General features: G+C 49.3%; 1 protein-coding gene across 3 annotated transcripts in view; it reads left to right on the top strand.

Moving 5' to 3' along the window:
• The first annotated feature begins 3,685 nt into the window (after positions 1-3,685).
• Positions 3,686-22,343, top strand: part of FGF1 (fibroblast growth factor 1) — an 88,123-nt gene continuing 69,465 nt past the window's right edge. For 2 of the 3 annotated variants that reach the window (XM_045551093.1, XM_045551095.1), the window contains exons 1-2: positions 3,686-4,042; positions 13,839-14,012. The gene's annotated coding sequence lies outside the window, so the exon portion shown is untranslated. The remainder of the gene's footprint in view (positions 4,043-13,838; positions 14,013-22,343) is intronic. The other variant, XM_045551094.1, reaches the window with a different exon arrangement.

Raw genomic sequence — 22,343 nt, 5'->3', positions numbered from 1 at the left:
TGCACACGCACGGACACCTGGCCCACCCCCTGCGTTTGCAGGCAGCCCTCGGAGACATTGCAGGATCCGTTCCAGACCACGGCAATGAAGCAAACATCACCGTAAAGCAAGTCACACACATTTTTGGTTTCCCAGTGCATATAAAAGTTATGTTTGTAATATACTGTAGTCTATTAAGTGCAATAGTATTATGTCTAAAAAATGTGTATACCTTAATTAAAAAATACTGCTAAAAAATGCTAACAATCACATGAGCCTTCAGTGAGCAGTAATCTTTGGTAGTGGAGGGTCCTGCCTCAGTGTTGATGGCTGCTGGCTGGTCAGGGTGGTGACTGCTGAAGGGCAGGTGGCCGTGGCAATTTCTTAAAATAAGAGGATAACGCAGGTTGCCACATCAATTGCCTCTTCCTTTCACCAAAGACTTCTCTGCAGCATGTGATGCTGTTTGATAGCATTTTATCCACAGCAGAAGTAGAACTTCTTTCAAAATTGGAGTCAGTCCTCTCAAACCCTGCCGTTGCTTTATCAGCTACGTTGATGGAATATTCTAAATCTTTTGCTGTCATTTCAACATCGTCTGCAGCAGCTTCGTCAGGAGTAGATTCCATCTCAAGAAGCCACCTTCTTTGCTCACCCATAAGAAGCAACTCTCCTCATCCATTCACGTTTTCTCATGAGATCACAGCAATTCAGCCCCATCTTCAGGCTCCACTTCTAATTCTAGTTCTCTCGCTATTTCCACCACATCTGCAGTGACTTCCTCCACTGGAGGTCTTGAACCCCTCAAAGTCATCCATGAGGCTTGGAATCAACTTTTTCCCAACTCCTGTTAATGTGGATCTTTTTACCTCCTCCCACGAATCGCAAATGTTCTGAATGGCATCTAGAATGATGAATCCTTTCCAGAAGTTTTTCAATTTTCTCTGCCCAGATCCATCAGAGGAATCACTGTTGATGGCAGCTGTGGCCTTATGAACTATAGTTCTTAAATAATAAGACTTGAAAGTTGAAATTACTTCTTGATCTATGGGCTGCAGGATGTTGTGTTAACAGGCATCAAAACAACGTTGATCTCCTTGTACATCTCCATCAGAGCTCCTGGGTGACCAGGTGCACTGTCAATAAGCAGTCATACTTGGAAAGAAATCTTATTTTCTAAGCAGAAGGTCTCAACAGTGGGTTTAAAATACTCAGTAAAGCATGCTGTTTACAGATGTGCTATCATCCAGGTTTTTTTATTTCATTTATAGAGCACAAGCAATTTAGTTTTAGGATATTCCTTTGGCCATGAGGGGGTCCGTTCAGTCAGCCGGTGGTGGTGGTGGGGGGGTGAGCCTAAAATTTTATTTTAGTTCACAAAAAGTTTCCCCTATCCTTTAGAAAGACAGAGAGAATGAGAAAGACAGGAAAGGGAGGGAGAGCAGGGAGATGCCTGGCATCCCAAAGAAAGAGAAGGGAGTACCAGCCAGGAGGCCAAGTGGCTTGCTGATTTTATGGGGACAAAAGTGAGTGAGGTCAGTCCCCACTGTCCATTCTCTAATCGCCAAGCACCCCTCCTTGGTGGTACTTATCAGAGTTGAATTCTTACATTTATTTGAGTATCTGTTAAATTAATCTGTTTCCCTCACTCAACTCCCTAGGGGTAGCCATGATTAAGAATTTGGCATGTAACATGTCAGTTTTTGCCACTGTTTTTGTATTAATCTCTAGTGCCCCAAACAAAGCCCGACATGGGAAGGACTCAATGGGTGTTTGATGGATGGGCAGATGACAACCTGTCTTCACTCAGCGACAGCCAGCCCAAGGTGCAGCAGTCTTCACAGATTGTTTTTGCTCGTGTGTCCTCTAAAACAATTTTTAAAAACCATATTACCTATGCTCACATTATAAAATTGATGTTAATTTTCATGATTAAATTTATAGTGTTTCAAGATTATAACTTGTAGCATATTGTAAATATTGGAATTTAAAGATTAAACTGTGACATCATTAAGTGTACCTATGAATCTGTTGTTATGATGATTTCTAATCTTCATTTTGATTTGCTTCCACAGTTCTGTCCCTCAGTATCAAGGGATGAAAGAGACAATCTTGTTAAATTTAAAAAATGTCTAAATAATGGTTAAAGGAAGATGAATGACATCATTAAAGCAAGCTGCCAGTCTGGGGACCTAGAGATTTTTACAGTTGGGGCAATGGCACCTTAGTGAGACTGGCGAAGAGTGACAAGTGTGCTTTCATTTCTTACAGCAGGGGAACCAGATGCGTGCTCAGGCAAACCCGTTTTAGGAAAGCCTACCGGAAGAAATTGACACTCTAAAAATAATCCTTGGCGCGCTCCTTGGAAAGCCTTGAAGACACCCGTCCTGGGGCAATGCGGGCTGGTCGCCAGCAGAGGCCAGTGTTGGACAAGCTGTCGGGCTCACTCTCTCGCTCTCGCTCCGCGCAGCGGGAAGGGCAGCCCAGCCTGGGCGCCGCGCGAGTCCTGCCCGGGCAGGGCCCAGCCCGGTCCTCTCTGGTGTCTGCATGGTGCATTGTTCCTAGGAAAATGGCCCCAGTGAGAATGGAGGCCAGAGACGCCCCATCCTACACCTAGAAGAACCAGGGCCTGGGACTGTCAACAGACAAAAACCTTATTCTCTTTTCCTTTCAAAAACTGAATTTGGGAAATAAATCAGGGATTGAACTCATGGGTCTGAATCAAACATAAGGTTTGTCTTTCCTCTTCTAAAATGAAAACAACAGCGAAATCTCAACCATTTATATCTTCAGGAGACAGCAGGGCAAAGCAGCCAAGAGATCTAACCCTGGAGTCAGACAGGCGCTCACATCCCACCCGACCTTTCTGAAGGTCGGGACAGGAGCTTTCCAGACCTCAGCTTCCCCGGCTGTCCAATAGGAGCGGCATCACACGCCTGGTAGGGACGGACGCTGAGATAAATGAGACAACCCAGGATAAGTGTTCAGCGCGTGAATGGCCTTTACCAAGAGCTCAATAAATAACAGTGCTGCTGATGAAGACGATGATATTGAATTGGCATCTTGTCAGGCATGACTGTTTCAAAACTTGCCATTCGTGTCTGAAGAGGAAGAATCACAGGTAAAAAAAAAAAAAAAATCAAACATTTCAATGTCTTCAGTTTTCCAAGCCTAAGAGTGAGAAGCAAAAACAGCCCGGGGAGGAAGGCAGAACTGATGCATTTTGTTGGAGCTTACGCACGCCTTCCAGGGTGGGGGCTGATCGGAGGGTCTCTGGGTCTAAAATAGCATGTATGATGACAGTGCGACACGACCACCACCAGCCTCAGAAACACCTGCCTTAAAAAAGACAAAAAAAAAAAAAGACATAAAAGTCATGACTTTTTTCATGACATTTATCCTCTGTGAAACCTTAAAGGGTGGTGATCGACTAATTGGAAAACAAACATGGTTAGCTGGACAAAGTGCTTGGATGTGCCGAAAGTCAGGCTCGGAGCAAGCCCCACCCCTACCCTTCTGCCCCACCAGGGAAAGGTAACGGGGACTCGTGTTCAGAGCGGCATGGAGACAACTTGGATGAGATTATTGTCCTTTTACCTGGCAGCTGTCCAGACCCCAAATAGCTTTCGTGTCCAGTCCAAAAATAAGATCACATGAGAGGGGGAGAAATAAATACGCCAGTGCTTGTCCTTGGGCTTCCCGCGGGCCACTTGCAGGGGCCCAGGAGGGTGGCCTCCCTCCCCAGGTTCCCCGAGGCTGGGAGGCCAACGTGCTCTCAGGGTGGGTGTGGTGCGTGGTTTCATTCAGCCCTTCTCTGGGGGCTCTGCGAGCGCCACTCACACCAGAAGGAGCAGGAGAAAGAGGACGAGTGGCTCCAACAGCCTCCACTCCAGGGGAGTGAGGGCATCGCCTCCTTTTCTTGGAGGACACTCCCTTCTGGTGGTGAATGGGAACTCCCTTCCTCCTGCGGCAGCCTGCCTGCGGCGGTCCCGGTTGGACGGTGTGGACGCTGCAAAGCTGCCACTGCCCGGGAAAGAAAGCAGCCCAGAGCCGAGGCAAAGAGGTGAGTGGGTTTGTTTCTGCGAGGGGCTCACGTGGCTACAGACCTCCCGCTCGGCTTCGTGCTTGCGCTCAGCATGAACCGTCTCCCCACCCCCCCGCTGCCTTTTTCTCCCTCCCTGATCTGGGTCTGTGGCAGGCTTGAGTCTATGGATGAACGCTAGAGTACAACATTCCTGTACTCCCTTCTCTCATTCAAAAGCCAACTTGCTCCCAGAAAGAACTGGGTAGGTCTGGTTCTTAGTGGGGAAGCAGGAAGTGATTCCTACCAAGTGAATTATCTTTGCTGAGATCCAAAAAGACATTTACCAGGAAATCATTAGGCAAATCCCATCACGGTAGAGTTAATGCTTTGTTTTAAAAAGCCCTGCATGAAATAGAAAACAAAAGGATGCCAGCTGAGTCTTTGTTATGGTTATTGGGCAAAAAGGAAAACACAAAAATGGGGTATGTAGAGCCTCCTTTCCCCCAGCACCTCCCTTCCCCATCTCTCCCTGACTCCTCAGAGCCCTGCAAAATATCCCCTCACTGAGAGCAAGAGGAATAAAATCAGGGGTTTGGGGAGAATTGCTCTGTAAGCAGACAAAGAGGAGGAGCAAATTTTGCAGAGTCTTTTTCTGCCCCCAATGTCTCTGTTACGGATAGAGGTACAGGCTGTCACATGTACCTGTGTCTATTTAGGGACACATACAGATGCCACTAGCGCTTGCACAGGCAGCCTGTTAGCCTGGACAGGCCACCCCGGGGCTATGGACTACAGATGTCCATGCTCATGAGAATGCAACAAAATCCTCGTGGGAACAAGGTAGTTACTTGAATAAGTCAGGATGCTTTAGTGACAATAGGCTAAAACCCAGTTTGAAGAGACTTAGGCAAAAAGAGGAAAGTGTTTTGCCCATGTAACTTGAAAAAGCCAAGGTTCTGCTATGACAGGCTCCAGGTGCCCGGATGATGGCATCTCAAATTTCGTTCCATTTCTTGGCTGTGCATCCCCTGTGTCATTCTGTTTGCAGGAAAAGTTGCCTGTTGTGGTGCCAAGATGCTGCCAGCAGCTCCCGCCAACATTCTGCTGGCATAGCCACCCTGCAAGAGCAGGTGCTTGCCTTTCGCAGTAGCTCTAGCTGGAGTCTCAGGGTCACGTCTCACAGAACCAGTGCGGGCATCGTGCCCATCCCTGCCTTAGGGGCTGAGTCAGTCCCATCCAAACACCGCATGGACTGAGAGCAATGAAAGGGTGGTTCCCCAGAGATAATCGAGGTGCTCATCCCAGGAGAATGGGGGCTAGATGCAGGGTGGCCAAGGTCAATGGTTGCCACTCTGTGTCACTCTTTTTGCAGTGGTCTGGATTAAGAGTCAAAGCTCCTCCAACATAACTCCTCCTCCTTCCTCCCTCTTACAAGCCACAAAAATTTATTAGTGACAGGAAATCTCACAGGAAGGATAATAATTAGTGGCACAGGTGAATAAAAGATCCCATGGCATGTCATTCCAAGATCCTGCTAGTAGGGAAGATACCAGCAGGCTTGTCTGTGGCTCAGTGCCCAGCCCACCCACCATGCCCAGACCTGCCTGTGCTCGCGTGGGTCTCCCTTCCCCGGACCCCCCAGTGCTCAGTTCTGTCTCCTCCTCCTCTGCCGATGTGAACTCATCTTGCCCCGCAAGAGCCTGCCGTGGGGCTGCCTCCCCTTCTGAGGCCTTGCGTGGCCCTTCTAGACTCTTCTGCTGTCTCCCCTCTCCGAACCTGGATGGCGTTGACTGTTAGGATTGACGTTTACTATTTACACATTCTCTAAGAATTTCATGTCTCTTAGTTTCTGTCACAGCATGAATTTTACATTCCTGGGGGAGAATTAAGTTTCGCCTCCAGCCTTCTCTGTGGTGTCAAACACATAGTAGGTGCCCAATTAAGTGAGTCCAATTAATTGACCAAAAGAAAACCAGCCTCCCTAAACAGCTTAGGAAGAATGGATAGATTGCTTGGGTCCTTAATTCTGACTTTTAAAGTAATACAGGCCAGACGCGGTGGCTCATGCCTATAATCCTAGTACTCCGGGATGCCAAGGTGGGAGGATTGCTTGAGCTCAGGAGTTCAAGACCAGCCTGAGCAAGAGCAAGACCCTGTCTCTACAAAAAATAGAAAAATTAGCTGGGTGTGGTGGCGTGCACCTGTAGTCCCAGCTACTCAGGAGGCTGAGGCAGGAGGATCGCTTGAGCCCAGGAGTTTGAGGTTGCTGTGAGCTATGATGATACCACTGCACTCTAGCCAGGGTGACAGAGTGAGAATCTGTCTCAGAAAAAAAAAGTAATATGATAACTATAGCAAACACTGAGCTCGCAATGTATGCTGGAGCCCCTATAGGCGTCATCTCAGGTAATGCTCACAGTGACCCTCGGAGGCAAGAACTGCTATGATCCCGTTTAACAGATGGGGAAACTGAGTCTCAAAGAATCAAGTCACTTGTCCTAGATCATACAGGTAGTAAGCGGTGATGTTGGCAGTATAACCCAGGATGCCTACCATCTCGTTTCCTATTCCATTCATCATTTATGTGCCTATGAGTGGAATTTCTTGCTGCCTGATTTTAAAGAGCAAGGGGCACAGGTGATTGGTCAGAGAGAATGAGGATGTGCAGATATTTTAGACCCCTCTTCTGCCACCTAGGCTCCAGTACCTCTATGGCAGGGGAGTCCTTATTAGATTCTACCCAGGGGTGAGGGAGCCAACAAGAAGGTCAGGGGTCAGGGATTTCACAAAAAGAGGAGCTTCTGGGGTCTGTAGAGAGTAGGGTGCATTTTAATTGAATGAGGTAGGGTGGTCTTTGGGGAAACGTTAGCTGGAGGGTGAGTTTCAGAATTTAAGCTTGCCCCTCTGGCTGCCAGTCACTCCACACGGCCCTGCCCTCCCTCCTGCCCCTGGCCAGGGTGCCCGGGCTGGGGACCCTCCCTCAGAGGGTGGCTGGCAGGATTTGGAAGGCAAACAAATTCTGATCTCAAAGGGAACCAAAATCTTGAGAAAATGATTATTTTTTTATCCTGTCTGTGCCCCTACATCAAGCCACTGGCCTCTTGGCTAATGCAGTCATCTCTGTGTTGGCAAAACCCTTGGTCCAGGTGTGTCTTGTTCCTTTGATGCACAATAGCCCATTCATACGGGTTAGTGTCTTCCAAAGAGCAGATCCTATGATGTCACTTCATTTATCTTCGCAATATCCTATGAGAGGATCAAAGAGCTGGTGTTCTCAGCTTCCTGCTATCGATGGCACAACTGAGGCACAGTGACAATGAGTCGTGCCCCGGATTACACAGAAGGTCCCGGATGGGGGATGTAAGAGCTCTGAGGTCTTTAGGAGCAGAGCCCGCTCACTTCTCCATGAGATTATGATCAGGGTGGGGGATATATATATATATATATATATATATATATATACACATAAATTCTTTCAGTAAACCTTTAAGAGAGAAAAAGACGTTTCTAGATGCAAGAGAAATGAAAACATATGTTCACATAAAAACGTGCACATGAACATTCATAGCAGCATTATCCATAATAGTTAAACAGAGCAAACAACCCAAGTGTCAGCTGATGAATGAATGAACTGTGGCGTATCCATACAATGAAATACTACTCAGCAACAAAAAGGAAAGCAATGTTGATGTGCGCTACAACATGGATAAACCTTGAAGACATCATCCTAAGGGAAAAGGGCTCAGCTTGGATGATTTCATTGACAAGAAATGGCCAGAGCAGAAAAACCTATAGAGACAAGAAAGCACGTTAGTGGCTGCCTGGGCTTGGCAGGAGGGGAGGATGGGGAGCGATTGCTAATGGGTATGGGGTTTCTTTGGGGGGTGACAAAAATATTCTAAAATTATAGTGGAGATAGCCACACAACTTTGTGAATATACCAAAACCACTTAATTGTACACTTTAAGCAGCTGAACTCTATGGTATGTGTCATCAATTATGAATTATATTGATTATTGAATTATATCTCAATAAAGTTGTTTTAAAACCCAAACCCCTGCTAGTGAAATAATTAGCCCAGTGATGGGGCTGTACTGGAGGACGTGGTCTCACCCCCTCTGCTCTGATAAGGTTGTGTCCTGTCCCACGGGGCTTATCTGTAAGCCACTTGCACGATTCCAGTGGGAAGAAGGTGAATGGGAAAGATGGAATTCATAGATTTCTCCCCAGAGTCTGAACCAGGAAAACCTTTTTTCCTCTTTCCTGTACAGATCATTTTATGTTTTATGGAATCAATTTCACTGTTTTATTTTCACTTCTGCGTTTCAAATCATGCTTCAAAAAGTATTCCCCACTCTAAGATTATAAATCTTATTAACTAATGTTTTCCTGTAATGCTGTCCTCTAATGTTTTCCTCTAAGGTTTGTCTTCTGACATTTAAACCTCTGATTCATCAGGAACCTAAATAATAAACTGGGGATCAACACTGGGCTTTTTGATTTGTTTGTTTCTTTTACCAAATAGCTAGCCAATTATTAAACCAGGAGTTCTTAACCCTGAGTTAAAATGGGCTTGGGGCATCTTGTAACTTCCTGAAATTAAATGTAAAAAAGTGTGTTAGTGTGTGTGTATACACATTTATTCTTCTGGGGAATAGGGTTATAGATCTTGTCAGATTTTCTAGAGGTTTTGTGACTCAGAGGAACCTGCCTGGGGTCCAGGTAGACCAGTTGTGCACAAGCCGATGCACTAAGGCTGAGTCTGAACAGACAGGAAGGTTGTTAAACCATTACAAGGGAGACCCCGGTGATGATTACTCCTGGGGGGGAAGCTCTCTGTCACATGCCAAGTGACACTTGCACCACCTTTGGTTTGATGTTCTGCTGAGGCAGAACATGAGGACTGACTCTCACTGGTTCCCCCTGGGCCTATAAACCTTTAGGTTTTTAATCATCAGCTGACAAATCAATGAGAACTCATTTTAGCTGACAAAACTTGGGGCCTACTTATCACAAAGACTTTGAGGAGGCTCACAGTCTAGTGCAATAAATATAAATAAATGATCAGTGAAAAATAAAACTGCCATCACAAAGAAGGTGGCAGACCCATGTGCAGACTCGTGCGTTCATGTCATCAATATCTACCCAACGCCCAGGTGTTCCAGGCATTGTCCAGCCTGGTGGTGCAACTCCTGGACCAGCAGCTGCAGCATCAGCTGCAAACTTGTTAGAAACACAAATTTGAATTTAGTAGGCCCACCCCAGACCTTGAATTAGAAACTCTGAGCCTGGGGCCCAGCAATCTGTATTTTAACAACCCTCCCCTGCCCCCAGGTGATTCTGATGCACACCCAAGTTTGAGAACCACTGGTCTAGGTGCTGAGTATATAATGGCAAAAAGACATCAAAGTCCCTGCTGTCCTCAGTGTATGTACTACATACACTGGAATATACATTCCAGTGTATGTGATAGGGGGAGACAGAAAACCAATAAGTAAACATTTTATGGACATAATAATTTTCAGTAATAGTACGTTCTCTGTGGGATGTAGAGGACAGTGAATAGAGACTGATTTAGAACAGGTGGTCAGGGAGGACGGGGTCAGAGCTGAGATGGGAATCACAGGAAAAGAGCCAGCCATGCAAAGAATCTAGGGGCATAAGATAAACACATAGGTTCTGGGCAGAGGCAAGAGCAAGTGCAAAGGCCCTGAGGTAGGACCAAGCTCGGCACCTGGGAGGTGCAGGTGAGTGGAGCTCAGTGATCAAGGAGTGTGTAGGGGGCGAACTGGGAGGGGCAGGTGGTGGGAGCGAGCTTAGCTTTTGCTCTTAGTGCAAGGGAAACGTACTGGACAGTTTTCAACAAATAGGGACATGATCTGATTTACCTTTTAGCAGGATCCTTCTGAAATGAACTGTAGAAGGTAAGGGGAGAAGTAGGGAGGCCAGTTAGGAGGATGTCACAATAATATAGGCAAAAAATATTGGTGCTTCTGTGGACTAGACCAATGTGCAAAGATCTATTATTGAGTGCAAAACAATGATCCAAAACAATGATGCAAAACATTGCGCATAGTCAGCTGCTTTGAAGCATGCGCACATTCAGGGGTCCAAAGACATTTTCCCCCTGAAAGGATCCATACATACAAAGTTAATGGTGGTTATCTTTGGGGAGAAGAGGGTGAGGGAGGGTCATTTTATACCTTTCTATACACTGTGCGGTTTTATCATGTGCATAAAGTATTCTTTTTACTTAAAGAAAACATTAAAACAAAATTTAAAAACTGGGATTGAGGAAAACATAGAATGGAATAGGTGATGGGTGGCCAATATCAGAGGAGGGGAAACCCATCTCTCCTGGGCATGTCCCTACCCAAGCATCTTCTCCCGAAGTTGCTGGGGAGCCAGGTGACAACCTGGGGTGAGCTCATGCTCTTGCACTGCCGGGGGATCAGGGTGAGACACTGGACCCAGTTTCTGTCCTGCAGCTCTGGTGATGTTTGGGGCTGACAGGTCTCCTGGGGCAACTAATACGATTTCCTGTGAGCGTCTGCTGCATTTCCCAGTGCCCTCCGTCATCCTGGCAGCTAGTCCCCTGTGAGGCCAGAATGCCCTTTATTTAACTGCCTGATTGGGCATAAACAGAAGGAAATGCTTTGTTGCCGGGAGAGACTGGCATGCAGCATCTGATTTCTCCTGTCAGCTGATTAGGATTTGTTGTGCCTGAACAAGGTCAAATGAGATTAGAAAGAAAATGCAGTGTGTGCCTGGTGTGCATTTCGCATAACTCGATCATTTATGTAAACAGGAGGAATAAAGAGGACATTTGAAAGCAAATATTGAATGTCAGTTTCAAGATTCAAGGACAAGATGCCAGGGCTTATGTTCTGCCTGGAGAGGAAGAAACTGTATTTACTGGGGGCATTTTGGACCCTGTTGATTCAATCATGCTGGTGCAGTAAAAAAGCGACAGTTTTCTGTCTGATTTCCAGAGGCACGGAGCACAGAATAAGGAAAACCACAGAAACGCCACACTCCACCTTGATTGCCCTTCTAAAGCTCTTATAAGAGGTTTAGAGCCAATTTCTGTAATAGCAGCTGCCTGAGTGCTCTGCATTGAGTCCATTTCTTAGGACGTGGAAGGAAAAATCTCACGTCCAGCCCCAACCACAACACTTCAGATGCAGATGGCTCTGGGCAAGCCCACATCTCTGTGGATAAACCTGCTAGGATTTTTTGTTGCTCCTCCAAAGCTGTCATTTCCTTCCTTTCTCAGAGCACCTCTCTGCAGTGCTAGCAGGCTCTCCTAGAAGGTTTATCACAGCAGAAATGGCTTTTAAAGTTGCTGTAAGAGCTTTGAGGGAAGATACGATTTCTGTTACATACTCTGCATAGGATCTAGCATATCGTGGATGCTTAATAAGCAGCTTCGACAGCTATTATTTCCACTGGCTATTTCCTGGCACGGAGCTGCAGGGCTATTCTGAGCCAGACTTTTGGACTAGGTCATCTCAAAGTCCCCTCCCACTCTAAATAACAGTGGGGCCAGAAAGCAGTCATGTGATCGTGTCTTAGGACGCCAAAAAATCTCAATGTATATTTAAAAGATAAATACAGATACTCAACACAGAAGTTGAAATAAATATAGAAATTAAGGGATGTTAAAATGAAATTTTAAGAAATTTTTCAACACTGGGAGGAAGGAATTATTACAGTAAATGTCCTAAAGAACTGAGGAGTCATTATTTCCCAGTGTTTGGACAGTAGCATTGCCGAACATCCAGTGGTAGTAGACAATGTATGTCAGTAGCTTGGGATTATATTGGCCTAAAAGGTATATGTGAGTGTGCACGTCCATGTACGTGCATGTGTGTGCGTGTGTGTGTACGTGCTTAAACAGTGTTTCACAACTGAATATAATGGAGCGATAAAACAACGGCTTGCACTTGCATTTTTAGTGTTCAAGGTGCTCGAACACATTTGGACACATTTGATTGCCACAATAATCCTGTGGGTGTGCAGGGAAGATGTGAGCAGGAAAGTCTTATTAATTTTCTTTAGGAGGGAATCTGGAGCCCCTAAGAGCTGAGTTGCCCAGGAACGGCCAAAGACACAGTGCGAGCAGGTATCACCCTGACCTAGTGAGAGCTGGTTTCAGTCACAGCGAGGACTCTAACCAGGAGTGTCACCAGGGTGACAGAGTCTGCATGTCTGTCCTCAGGATTTTTAGGGTGTTTTCTAACTTTCAAGCGTATCATTCCATGTAGTTAAAGAGAGTTAACATGCGTACTATAGACAGCATCATAATTCTCCAGTATTTAGAAGACCATTGTCTGAAATCTTTTTATGATTCAGAAGCCCCTTGAGGATCTTGCAGATACTCAGGAAGATTCTTTGTTTTAAAGCGAATTATCAGCATCCTTTGAATGTGTGGAAGTGGCAGTTCAGGAAGGTTCCAGCCAATGGGGTCTGGAGAAATTCGCTTTTTCCATACCTTCAAGTCCCTTCTGGGAGCTGCTACTCATCCGTGATTGGAGTTGTGTGACGTTTGAGCCTCTAGTCCCCTGTGACAGATGAGCTTCTCCAAAGCTGATCCCTTCCGAAGGCACACAACTGGCTTCCCCGGGGTGCTCTGTGAGGCGTGTGGAGAACCAGCTTCACCTCCACCTCCCCTGTCCCTGAGCAACTGCCCAGAGGAGGAGAGAGGGAGAGAGCACATTTCCAGTTCTGACAGGTCGGCGTGTACCCCTCCATCGGAATCACCGGGTGGGCAGGCTTGCGTGCACGTGCACATGACACACATGCATGCCTCCCAGCCCAAACGCCTGCACGAGGAGGAGGGGCTCCTCACCAATTATAGGAAACTATTAATCATGTTTCCATTTGGTCTCTTCAAAGACACCTCTTGATTCATAACCTTTCAGTCCACCTTCATTCCCCACCTTCTAGTCAAAGAGCTATTTGTAAAGACGGCTCCCTCCCTTCCTCACCCCAACCCGGCCAGTGGTGTAGCACACAACGTCCACGGCCCATTGAAGAAGTCCCTACCGCTGACGCAGGGCTCACCTGGGGATTCACCTAGTCCAGCAGTGACAGGCTTGAACAGTGGTGAGGAATGACAGAAATATTCTCTCTGCAATCCCTTCCCTGTGCCAACCTGGATGGCCACTGCCTTGACTGGCTTCGCAAAATGCCATCTGTAGGGCTTGGTTCTGGGAATGGCACAGACGGACAGACACACATACACTCTGCCACACGCAGACACCTACACCCTGCGAGGGACGCCAGATGACAGCATAGAAAAGGCCTCCCTTTCATCCAGCAGCCTCCTGATTCCAGAGCAGAGTCTCTGAGCCACGACCTGCTGTTTCCCTGGCGACTCAGGCCTCAAAATAAACAGGATTCTGCTGAGACGGGCCAGTAGTCCATTCAGCTCAGGCATTTGCCCCAAGACAAACCACGTTAAAATAACACCCAGGGTACTTGCTGCCACCGTCTGCTGTCTTTGCCTCCCTCCCCGCCGGCCAACAGCTCTGTATGCCTGGCTTGCTGCTTGCTGTCCAGAACTGGGGGCACTTGGAGCCTCCGTGCGCATCCTGGTGGGTGGGGTGGGTGTGGGTAGTGGTCTAAAGGCAGGTCCCCTCTGCTGATAAACCAGGGCCAGAGATAGCCCTCCAGGGTGACGTTCTCAGCTCCGCAAGCCTGCCCCCCTCAACCCCCGCCCCCCGTTTCCCACACAGCCCTCCGGGACTGGTAGCCGGCTCTGTGGCACAGTGTCTGGAGGCGGGCCAGCAACCTGATGTGCATGCCACGGCGCGTCCCTCTCCCCACACAGAGCTGCAGTAGCCCAGAGGTTCAGAGAGCCGGCTCGGGGCTGCTGGGGAGCCGGCTGCAGCACAGTGACAGTGACAAACACAGAGCAGACGTCTCCAAGTGCATTCTGCCTCCCCTGGGACGGCACTGAGTGAGTGTGGAGGGAGCTGCAGCCCTCAGACTACAAGCTCTCCAGGTAAGAATCAGAGCATCTGTTCTAGGGGAAAAGGGGGCAGGTTATATCCAGAGCTGAGGGTGTGTGTGTGTGTGTGTGTGTGTGTGTGCAAATGCCTTGGAGAGGAGAGAAAAAACGAGAAAGTTAAGGCAGAGAAAGGTTTTGAGCAGACAGCTCCGGCACCAGCACTCCTGCAGGTGAATCCCAGAAGTCGCCTCTGGCTGGGCTGAAGCCGTGGTGCTGGGGAAAGGGCTTGCTGATGGCACATACGTGTAAAAATAGACTATGGCTTAGAGACTGCCGCATTATCTCCATTCCCCAGCGCCAGGGTCACCAGGGCTGGCGGAGGCAGGAATTTCTCATCTACTGAAGCGCTGGGTGCAGCCCTTGCAGTTCTGCAGAAGTCAGACACTGTGGCCGTGGTGAGTGCGGCTGGCGTCATCCTGCTGTGTCACACTCGCCCTCCTGGGGAGCGGGGCGATTCAGCTGCCTCAACCCCTCCGCAGCTTAGCTTTTATCAACCTTTGGATATAAAAGTCAGGCTGAAATTTAGGATTAGCGGAGGGTGTCAGCTCAGGGTCTCGGCAGGCTGGTCTTCTGCTGGCCCCACGGGTCACCCGGGTTACTTCCTCCCTTCCGTTCTGAGCCTCCCAGAACGTCCCATCCTCATGTCAGTTCCCCCTGCGGTGGGCGCCGGTGGAGAAGGAGCCGAGTGGGAACACCGGGCACATTCTCTGGCAGGCACACAGGCTCGCCACACCCACGTCGCTGGTACGTGCCAGAAGTATGCAGGGCTCGACAGAAGAGCACTTGAGACAGTCAGGCCTCCAGGTGCTGGCGTGGGCGTGTCAGGCACTGGATCAAGTACCCCCTTTTCAGAGATCCAAGTGCCCATTCTGTGTCTCAGCTGAGTCCAAACACCCTGTGCTTTCTCCACCCTCCTTCCTCCTTCCCCTCTGCTCCAGCGACCGGCACTTTTCCTTTCATTCTCTGCAGGGATGTGGTTGTTTATGATTGGGAGGATGGAGCATCCTGCCACAGGCCAGCTGGGCCACCGCTCTGCCAGCCCTGCTGGCTTTGCCCGAGGATGAGCCGCCCGCCCGCCAGTGGCAAAGGGAATGGGATGCGCTTTGGGAAGTGGTGTCTAGCGAAGTAGCCACTGTTTACCGGGGGCTGTCTGCATGGATGACTCGGGATTCTGGTGGCCACTGTGATTCACAGGCACCAATTCCCTTCTCCTTTGTTTTCTTTGTGTTGGTCATTGAGGGCTTCCAGGAAAGTCCCCTCTTGGGATTGTAGCTCTGGAGGCAAGAGCACCAATTTGCTGCCGAGGGCGGCTGGCAGAAGGACTCAGGGAGACTTTCTTCTGTTGCCTCTGCCTTGGGTAGTGTGAATAAATGGATTTGCAAATGAAGTACTTAATCAAAAGCAAAGTTAACACACAAAACGTTAAGAGAAAAATGTAATGAGTTTCTTATAAACTCTCTCCCAAATCTGGTGTTTACATATAGCTTGCCTAGTTTCAAAAAGGACTTAAGGATGCAGTATCTTGCCAACTGGTTTGACTTTACCGGCAAGTAGCACCAACCCTCATGACACTATTTTCAGTGGAGATGGGGGACAGACATCCCTGTGCTCCGTCTACGCCGGCAAAGGGATGACTCATGCCCGGAGAGTGTGGCTGCTTGCTTAGGTGAATAAACTATTCACCTATGAATAAACGATTAAATATCTTGCAGCTGCCAGCCCTGTGTGCTAGCTGCCAGGGCACTGTGCAGAGTGGAAGGCACACCCACTTCCATCTCATTAGATAGGCATTGCTTGGCCAACACAGAGTCCCTTGATTTAGGCTGCTGGAAAAATAATCTGTAGTCGTTTGTACCACAGGCACACGGGGCTAACCTCTATACATGAGATATAAATTGTGGGTGAATAAATATTTTTCCTTAAGAAAGGATTCACCAATCAACAAATCTTCAAGTACCAACAAGCTGTCGCCTCTCAAGGTATGGCTGGACCCAGCCCAATCGACCATAGAGAAGAGAGGGGGCCTCTTGGGTGGGGAGGTGACAGAGGACGGGCCTGGGCTGATGGGATGTGAAAACTGGAAGGTAAGTACAGGAGCCCAAGGTGGAGGGACATGTACCAGCATCTAGACCAGTGGACTACAGGGAGAGAAAGGGGGAGGGAATAACAATTGCTTTTCCTATTAAATACACCATGGTTTCAACCCAGCCAGAGGTGAGCTTCTTGAGACTGACTTACAGGCATGCTGGTTCCAGCGCTATCTGCTTAAAACATTTCTCTGCCTTAACTTTTTCCTTTGTCTCTTTCCTCTCCAATAATGAGATTACACCACATAAAAGAGGCAGCATGAGGTAGTGGTTAAATGCATGGATTCTGCAGCCAGACTGCCTGGGATCCACATTCTGACTTATTAGTCCTATGATCTTGTGCCTCAGTTTCCTTATCTGTGAAGTGGGGTAATAAAGTGCCAACCTTGTTATTGAAAGGATCAAATGAGCAATGCCCTTAGCACATTCCGTATATGTGCATGGCTCCTAGTGACTACTAGGTGAGTTTTTGCTGTTATTACTATTATTATTAAAAGGTGAGTTCTGAAAAGGCTGCTCACAATGCATTTGTTCCAGAGTCCAAAGTGACACTATGAGGGACCACTAGTGTCACTTTTGGGGCCACATGAAGCCATTTTTGCTTTGTTATGGAATCTTGTTTGCATCTGTATTTGGAAACAGAAGGGCTTTTGTCCTGGTCGCCAGCATTTCCTGAGCCTTTCCTATATGCAGACGTGGTGTGTGGCTTTAAGCGTATCACCTCCCTGAACTCTTATAACAACCCCATATGTGACAGTAGGGGCCATTACAGATACAGGAATGGAGGCTGGGTGGGTGGGCCATTTGCCCAAGGTCACACAGCCACCCAGTGGCAGAGCCTGGCTCCACACCCAGGCTGTCCGGTGATCCTGAGCTCCCAACTGGTAGGCTGTATATGTTTTGGGGGATTGTGGGAGGTGTCCTGAGAGGCAGGGGGAGCTTGGTGACAGGCATTCAGCAACAGATGATATTGGAAGACCCTAGAAAGAAGGCCAGGGTTTGCAAACCCTGCTAAGAGACGGCAGGACCCCAGTGTGGGCCATGAGCAGAATCTCAGCCTTGAGGACCTGGGTCTTTGGGAAGGACTGGGGCCAAGGCATGCCTCAGGCAGTGCCCCGGGCAGTGCTGGCAGTGGACGGTGCCCAGGAACAGAGGAAGTGGTGCCTGACAGCAAAAGCACAGGCACAGCAGCCTGCTGGGACAGGGCTCCTTATCTGCCTCAAGCCTAAGGTCAGAGGTCATCCAGAGCTAAGCCCGAGGTAGAGACTGGGTGGCCCCAGTGGTGGGGAGAGGAAGAATAGACAATCCAAAAAGTGGATGTCTGAGCACAGTGAGGTTTACAGTAACATGAAACACCTGATTTGCAATGCGATCCCTCTAGTACATTTAAAACGTGACTTACAGATTCGTTTCATGCATAATTGCTCAAGACTCCCTCTCTGACCTCATCCGAGGAATGGCGGTGACGAAGGCAGGTGTGGGGTGAGCCTACCTTGCCCCAGGGCTGTGTCCATGTGGGGGTTCCTCCCGGACACGGCTCGCCTCTGCTGCTCCAGGACCTATGGTCTGGTCCAGGGGTTTTCAAATTTTAACGTGCAGAAGAATCAGGGCAGCTAATTTAAAAATCAGGTTCCTAGGTGCCCCCTGCAGTGTTGAGTCCGCACTTTCTGGGTGTCCTGAGCAGAGCCCAGGCCGTTCTGATGCCTTCGGTCCATAGACCACAACCGAGGATGCATGGGTCTGGCTGCTGCTCCGCTCCACTTCTCCTTGTCACCATGAAATGGAACACAGAGCTGTGTGGCTGGAATCAGTGGCAGCTACCCTCTTTTCTGTCATCTCTGCTTCCCAAATTCCCCGAAGAGACCACCCCCGTATCACATCACCCACAGCACACTCCCTGCACGTCGAGTAATTCCATGCCAAGCACAGTGCTCCGCCCTCCGCTTGCGCTGTTCTCTCATTCAACCTTCAGAACAATCCCGTCACTTAGGTGCCATTACTGTCCACATTTTGCAAGGGAGGGAAGAGGCCCCACTGCTAGTAGGTGGCTGAGCCGGGATCTGAACTCTGAACGAACAGGTTACCAGAGCCCGGGTGTGAAACCACCGGGCTATTCTACGAGAACGGTTTTAGCTTCTGTCAGTTCAACCCTCCTCTCTCTCCAGTGCACGTTCCTGCCGTGTCCACCCCATTCCCAGACTCCCATACAATTTCTTCAGAAGATGATGTGTCCCTGTGCTCCCTATTTTTATCTCAGTGAGTCAAAGAGGGTTGGGGCGTTGGGCACAGGGAAGGAGGGGTTAGGGTTGAATTGTGTCCACCCAAGTTCATACGACGAAAACCTCCCCCTATGCCCCAGTAGCTAAGAATATGACCTTATTTGAAGATAGGGTCTTCACAGAGGTAACCAAGTTCAAATGAGGTCATTAGGGTGGACCCCTGTCCACTATGACTAGTGTCCTTATAAAACGGGGAGAATTTACACACAGACTGCCACGCGTAGAGAGAAGACAAAGGAAGGAGACTCAGGAATAAGACGGCCACCTGCCAGCCAAGGAGCAAACCCTTTCCTCACGGCCTTGGAAGGAACCAACCCTGCCAGCACCTTGATCTTGGACTTCTAGCCTCCTGAACCGTGAGAGTTTCTGTTGTTTCAGACACAGAGCCCGTGGTACTTACTGAGGCAGCCCTAGCAAACCATCGCTGCGGGAAGCCAGATTCCTGGATTCCGCCCCCTTGGCCCTGACTTTGGGGTGAGCTCGTTGCAGGCCAACACATTATGTCAAGTTATGGCAACTTTTTCTTTTTTAACTCTACGTACCTTTCTGTTGGCTTAAACAGTGTTCTTAGGAGCAGCAAGTAGGCCCAAAGCACAGGAGGAAAGAAGGGATGAACAGAGAGAGTGAGGCAGGAGGAAGGAGAAGTAAAGAAGGGAGGAGAGGGGAGGCAGCAGGAAAAGGGGAGAGGGAGGGGGACTGGGACGGGGCATACTGAGGGCCACTGTGACCACGTCAGGCTGGTTCAGCTCTCCCGGGACACCCCTGGGTACCAGGGAATGTGTTAACACGGGGATGCGACAGAGCTCGGGACTGACAGCCCCCACCTTCATGAAAGTTAGAGGCAAGGTGGGGGTACAGATGTCAACCAAGCAGTGACTCTCCTGAGTGGTCCTGCAAAGGCATATAACAGACGCGCCTGCCTCCATCGGGGATCTGGGAGAGCTTCCAGGAGGAGGTGATGCTTGGGTTGAGATCTGGAGGATTGGCAGGTATCAGCCGCTGGGGGCAGAGTGCTTCGGGCAAGCGGAAGAGCATGTGCGAAGGTCGCGTGGTGAGAGGAAGCGTGGCGTCCCCAAGGAGGGCAGGAAGGCCAGTGTGGCTGGAGTGCAGGGAGGAAGGGCAAGCCGGAGCCCGAGGGGCAGGTGGGCTCGGACCATGTGGGGGTGTCGAGGATTTGGGTCCTTCAGCTGTGAGCCACAGAAGGCCAGAGGAGGAAGCGATCCTATGTAGGGCAGACTCCCATGTCAACAAAGGGAACGTGGGATGTCAGGCTTCTTGAGCTCACAGCCCCCGGGAGGGCTGCCTGGCCACTGGGGAGCGAAGTTCCAGGCTGCTCCCCAACTAGCGTTCTGGCCACGGCCCTCCCTCAGCAGAGTACGTTCCGGGCATTTGGGATGCTCTGCTGGGAAGGGTCTGAACACGGACAGCTCACTCCCGTCAGGAGGCTCATTAGTGAGCTGGCAGCCAGGCCAGGCTCCTGCTGCGGCTGACTAGGCTGCCCCTTCTCTGGCATCCTTTGAAAGACACAGAAAGCTCTTGTGAACACGGCCTCTCCTTTGCCTGGCTGTACTTTGCCTGAAGCTGCGGGAGCAGGCGTGCATTGGGGAGGCTAATTGTTCAGAAGGGGCTTGGAGAAAGGCAGAGAGTCAAGCTGGGAGGGGCTGGGGGCTGGGGCAGGAAGCCCAGGTGGCCCCCCTGGGGGTGGAGTGGGGGCGGGGGGAAATGGGCAGAGATGGGTCTGGAAGGGCAGGGGGTGCTGAAGGGAGGCTCCCAGAGGAAGCAGCAGGAAAGGGGCTGGGGGCCTGGGGCGGGGTTGCAGCTTGGCGTTTGCAGCCCTACCCGATGCCCGAATGTCTCGGCTACCAGACACTCACATCCACGTCACTCCCATCGTTGGGAAGATTCTCTTCAATACCAACTGTTGCTGGCACAATCCACATGTCAAAAAAAGGCCTGATAAAAAACCGAACGCCATGCCTTACCCCGTGCCCTGCTTGCCACAAAAAGAATCCCCTTCGTTTCGATTTGAGCAGAGGGACTGGATTTGGCTAAGCAAGGATGAGTTCTTGGAGCACACTTTGGAGGAGAGAGGTGATTTTCAGGAAGGTGAGAAAGCGGACAGGAGCCCTCTTGGAGGGTAAGATCATCTCTGCACAGAACTCACTTTGGAAGCCTGGAAAAATCCACCCTAGTGGAACTATTCATGCCTAGAGATGCATAACAAGTGATGTCAGGCACCCAGAAGGGAGACATTGATCCAGCATGTTCCAGCCCGCGCACCCAGGGAGGCAGATGGAGAAGCTTGTTTCTGCCTTCCCCGTCCTTCCGATGGGGATAGTCGAAGCAGTTTGCATTGATTACTCAATGTGCGCAAAGTGCTGCACCAATACTTTCGAGGACATAAAGAGCTTCTAGAAAATGAGACTCTCCTCATCCATCCTCAGAATATCTATCTATCAGAATTCAGAATAGCACCTGGAGGAGAGCCGAGAATTCACACTACAGCAGCGCTCCCTGGCGTCTACACAGAGCAAGTTTAGAGAAGAGCAGAGGCCCAGGCTGGGTGGGCCCAGGCTCTCTGGACTTGGCCGCATCACGTTTAATGATAGGTGGTGATTAAGTTATAGGAGCGAAACATTCCCCCTTAGCCTGGATTGGGTGTTCGTGTTTGAAGTGATAATGGGGGTGTTTCTAAATGGCAGAGATGCAGGTGGGCTTCACCATGGTCTCTTTCAAAGGAGGGTTTCTTTCCAAGGATGAAATCAATCTCCATCTAGTCGGCCACATAAAACTCATGGCCGTTCTCCCAGGCTGGTCCTGGGATGTCTTTGCTGAGGGCCTGGGAAGCAGAGCCCAAAGCTTCTTGGAGAGGGAGCTGATGAAGGAGACTAAGAATCCTTCTAACATCTTCACTTCGGACCCACTCTTTGATCAGCCTCTTCCCATTTCAGTTCCGCGCAGGGGCAGGGGAGCGTGGTGGTCAACAGCATGAACGCTGGGGTTGGACTGTCTGGGTTGGAACTCCGGATCTGACATTCAATAGCTGCGTGACCCTGGCCACGCTACATAACCTGTGACATAGAGATAACATATCTTCTCTTGGGGCTGTGGACAGGAATACGTGCGTTCGTAGAGGTAAGGTCTATAGCGCCTGTCAGTGCTGTAGCAGTGTGAGTTGTTCCCGTCTCACAGGTGTAAGAATTTAGTGAGATAACACATGGAAAGTGCCCAGGATGTTTTCATGCACAATGCATAGCACATAGCATTTGCTCCCTAAAACATGAATTATCTTTGCCGCTGACAAATTTTCAGTCTGGCTAGGACTTTTGGGAAGTCTCCATAAGAACGTACTTGAACTCAAAACATGGTCCTGGGATATGAAGGCCACCTGCTACCCTGCTGTTCCCTGTCAGTCCTTTCTGTTCCAGGGGAGGATGATTATCCTGTGCATTTTCAGCACTTGAAAATCCTCATGTCAGGAACTCACAACTATCCAAGAAAGCAGTAGCTCCCTTAAAGAGTTTAAGCCCAGAGCAGACACAGCTACCTGTTCAGCAGCAGCTTTAAGCTGGAGGTGTTCCCAACCAATGACTACAGAAGGGTCGACTTCAGCAGACTTCTTTTGCTCAGTGCACAAAGAAAGCTTTAGATTCCCACCAGGCCGGGGGCGTGTGCTCCTCAGTACTTGCACTTTTGAAAATTCTGCTCAATGTCCGCTGGTGCTGGGCTTTGAGTTCAGATCGTTTGGATATTGACTGCAAGGAATCAAAGGGACGGTCTGTCGTTGGTAGTAGGTAGTACATCGCACCGCCATTTTGCATTATGCTCCACCCTCCCTCGCTGAGTGACCTGGGGTAAGGAACGGGGTCCCCTTTACATTGTAGTTTCCTTCTCTGTGACAGCTCCTCTCTCAGAGGAGGGTTGTGGAGGTTAGACCAGCGCTGGCATGTAAAGGTCAC

The sequence above is a fragment of the Lemur catta genome, chromosome 5, assembly GCF_020740605.2.
Source record: "Lemur catta isolate mLemCat1 chromosome 5, mLemCat1.pri, whole genome shotgun sequence".
In the NCBI taxonomy this organism is placed as follows: Eukaryota; Metazoa; Chordata; class Mammalia; order Primates; family Lemuridae; genus Lemur; species Lemur catta.
Note: the sequence above shows the minus strand (reverse complement) of the source record. Positions and strands in the feature narration are given on the sequence as shown.